This window comes from Nannospalax galili, unplaced genomic scaffold (genome assembly GCF_000622305.1).
Source record: "Nannospalax galili isolate Female #2095 unplaced genomic scaffold, S.galili_v1.0 scaffold252, whole genome shotgun sequence".
NCBI classification, from domain to species: Eukaryota; Metazoa; Chordata; class Mammalia; order Rodentia; family Spalacidae; genus Nannospalax; species Nannospalax galili.
In genome coordinates this window covers 2,844,314-2,848,499 of record NW_008333886.1, presented here as the reverse complement: position 1 = coordinate 2,848,499, position 4,186 = coordinate 2,844,314, and positions in this window count along the sequence as shown.

Sequence of the window (4,186 nt, the reverse complement as noted above, 5' to 3'; positions counted from 1 at the left end):
AAAATGAAAAATGAAAATAAACCCTTGTTAATATTAGCAGTTTCTAAACTCTCAACCAATAATATTTATTATATTGAATATAATAAATTGAATCCAATACCTGACTAGGAATACAATTTAAAAATTCAAACAAGTGGATCTCTTAAAGAAAAATGAAAATAAACCCTTGTTAATATTAGCAGTTTCTAAACTCTCAACCAATAATATTTATTATATTGAATATAATAAATTGAATCCAATACCTGACTAGGAATACAATTTAAAAATTCACACACAAAACAAGTGGAGAATTGTCTTCAGAGTGGGTACAACATTATTGGACCCTGAAGTGTTTCTCATCATGAGTCTGAAACCCTGTTTTAGTTATCAAAAATAATAAGTACTTGTGAAAAACAGATTTCTTTGAAATGTGTTAAAGCTTCAAAGATGGACAGAATATATAAGAAAATGTCCTTATATGAGCTACTGCTAATTTAAGCAAAATACTTATCATGTACAAATAAAAAAGACAATTAAAAGTGTTCCAGCATCAGTTAATGCAGAAATCCATCATGGGGGCTGAGGCACTTGTCACCACAGGAATATTTTGGTGACTATGGGAGTGAATTATATACTCAGGAATAGAAAAGTGAGTCTGATAGACTGAATTAAGTATTTGCCTTCCACTTTAATTAGGAAGACGCTAGAGAGATTCTCAAATCCAGATCGTAGCAGGAAGTGAGCAGGTTGGATATAGAAGATCAAATAATGGTCAATACTCAGATGCTCTCCCAAGACTGACAAAGGGAATGCAGAGTGATCACCAGGACCAGATGGTATCTACCCAAGGGCTTTAAGGAGTTCTAGAAAGAAACAGAGACTGTTGGCCACGTGTAGCCAGTCATTTCAAAGACAAACTCTGTGAGGAGAGAAAATTTGTTTGCAGATTTAACTCCTTCAGGAATAGTCGTAGGGAATGGCAGCTGATGAACTAGTGATAGGCAAACCATGTCTCTATAGTGAGAAATATTGGTCACAAACTCTTAAAATTTTGCATTCTTTTCTTTTAAAAAGAAATGTCAAAGCTCACTCCTCAAAATCTTTCCTCATGAATTCACTAAAGAAAATGCATACATACATGTATGTATTACTGTCCCTCTGAGAGAGAGAGAGAGAGAGAGAGAGAGAGAGAGAGAGAGAGAGAGAGAGAGAGAGAAAGAAAGAAGACATAGAAACCAGGACATGAACTGTGGTCTGCTTGTTTAACTGCTTTTGACAGTTGACTTCACTATTGTCAATAGCACAGTGACATGATATGATGTCACTTTACACTTTGTTTATGCTGCTTGGAAAATGTGAACTGGCTCAGCAGTTAAGAACACTGACTGAACTTGCCAAGGACCTAGGTTCGTTTCCCCGCACCCACATGGTGTCAAACATTCCTAACTCCAGGGAAATCTGAATACCTCTTCTGGCTTTCTTGGGCACTGCACAACACTGTGTACTTTACATACATGCAGGCAAAACACGCAGATACATAAAATAAAAATAAGTCAAAAAGAAATTTAAAAGAAAAGAAAATGTGGACTGTGCTGGAGGAGGAAGTCTCTCACTTCACAAGAAAACTACATTTCTTCAGGCGTTATCTATATTAGAATATGAATTTGTAACTCTGATATGAAAAATCTCGCTGCATTGTCTGCTGATGAGTTCCAGACATGGTGCAGCAAGCACCAGGAGGACATGAGACAACCACCATTTCTGCTTTGCTTCAGCCTTTGCCAGTTTAGCTAATTGATGTCAAAGGTGAAACTGTGACCAGTCCCGCTGAAGAAGTGGAAATGCTTGGAAATGAAACCTATTGAGGCTTGTGTGTTTTGACTGCCTTCTCTCAGCCTCACACTTCCTTCCTCCTGCTCATCCTTCAGCCCTGAATGGAGGGTTTTTCTGTGGCACACGGCAAAGGACCATGGCTGAGTGTCTCCCATAGATTTCTGATGGCCAGTCTCTAACAGTGGCCTCAGACATGCCCCACATCCAGCTTCTTCTTAGGGAAGGCCTCAAGTTTCTGCCTATTTATTCTTCCCAATTTTAGTTTGATGAATTTTCTTCTTAATTTTTAGCTTTAATTCGTGCTTTATCCTTTCATTAACAGGCATTTTATTAATTCTTTCAGAATGGCATACAATGCGTTTGATAATACTGCCCCTGCAGCCCCTCAGCTTCTCCTAGATTCATCTCACCTCCTCACTTCCCAACTTAATGTCCTCTATGTTTTTTTAATTTAGTAAGCCACCAGCTCCAATTTGTGCTGTCCATGTGCTCCTGGGAATAGGGTCATCCATTGTAGCCTGGTTGAGTACTATAAGTTATTTCCTACCTTTAGGGTGGATCCTCCCACTTAAAATAATCTGGCTAAGATAATTCCCTATAGATGTTCCCAGTGGACAACCTTTAGTTGATTACAGATTCTGTCAAATTGACAGCTAAGATTAGCCATCACAAGCACTGTGGTTGAATCTAGAGGTTGTTAAAGAAGCACTCAAGAAGTACAAATACTTCATAATTCCATTTATATGGTGTCACCATGTGAATGGATCATGGTTTGAACATTGTCCTTGCTGTGGTAGTATTTTGTGATGCTGTGGAACTTCAGAAGGCGTGGTCTAGTTGGAAGAACTTAGCTACTTGGGAAGACTGTCCTTTATACGTATTATCACGTTCTCTCTTTTTGCTGAGTACTCTGCTCCTTGACTTCCCATGACATGAACAGCTTCTTCCACATGTCCTGCAGCTCTGAGTGCCACCTTGCATTAATTGATATAAATCTTTCCTCTTTGCACATTCGTGAGAAAAATAACTAGTACACATATTATCTAGCACAGTCAAGATGACACTTTCATGGTATATTAAACAGTGTGATTCACAGGACTGAGGAATAGAACGGCAGCTTCCGAGAACTGGAGAGAGACGTGTAGTCAGGCATACAGTGTGGCTCAAATGAGATGACGGTTTCATGACCTGCTGTACAGCATTGTTTTCTACAATACTGTAGCAAAAACAAAATTTATCAAGTAAGCAAATCTTATATTAATTCTTCTCATCACAATAAAAACTCACAAAATAGGAAGCATAATAACAATTACATAAAAGATACTTAAAAGATAATTTACAAATAAACTGCAGCATGAATAAAAAGAAGGAAAGTTGAAAGCTTCTTGCTGTGGGTAAGCAGCCTCCTCCCCTGTCTCTTAGCACATGTTCAGTGCAAACTGAAAGTTGGGCCATTGGATGTACTGGGCACAGAGGATTAGAAACTGACATTAAATTAAATCTTCCATGCCTCTCTCTCCGAGCATTCCACCAGAGCTGCATTGTCTTGTGTGTGTAGGGGAATAATACGTTGAAGACAAATGGAATCATCAGGAACCATGACCTCCAATTTTAGTTTTCTTTCAGCCTGTTGTTGAAGGACTTATGTGTATTATTTAACAAATTGATCTCACTGATTATGTAGGAAGGCTCAGGTCTTGATGGCAGCTGAGTCAGGAAGTACTGGGGTTCCACCGCTAAAAAGGCAGGCACAGTATGAGACACAAGTCCTCAGATTCGCTCCTGACACAATGACTATCTGATATCAACCATAATGTAGGGAGAAACAGCATTAGGGGAACACAAATCAGACTCCATTGGCCTTAAAAAATAATTGGAGATATAAAGGTGGGGGAGGATCTGAGAGGAGATGGAGGGCATCTGAATATGATAAAAATACATTGTATGAAATTCTCAAAAGTCAATGAAATATTTTTCTTATATTTTATTTATTATTTTATTTTTTATGTGTATGAAGTGTATTGCCTGCCTGCATGTAAGCGCACCTATGTCCCGGAGTACCTGCAGAGGTCAGAAGAGGGAGTCAGATCCCCTGAAGCTGGAGTTATAGGCAGTTGTTAGCAACCATGTAGGTGCTGGGAGTAGAATCCAGATCTTCGCAAGAGCAGCCAGTGTTCTTAACTGCTGAGCATCTCTTCAGTCCAATAAAAATATTTTTTAAAAGTTAAAAACAGGAAATCAGCATGGCATTGCATGTTTAATCCCAGTACTCAGAAAGCATGGGCAGGTGGATCTCTGGGGATTGAGACCAGCCTGGTCTACATAGAGAGTTGCAGGTTAGCCTTGGATACATAGTGAGAGCTTGTCTCACAAA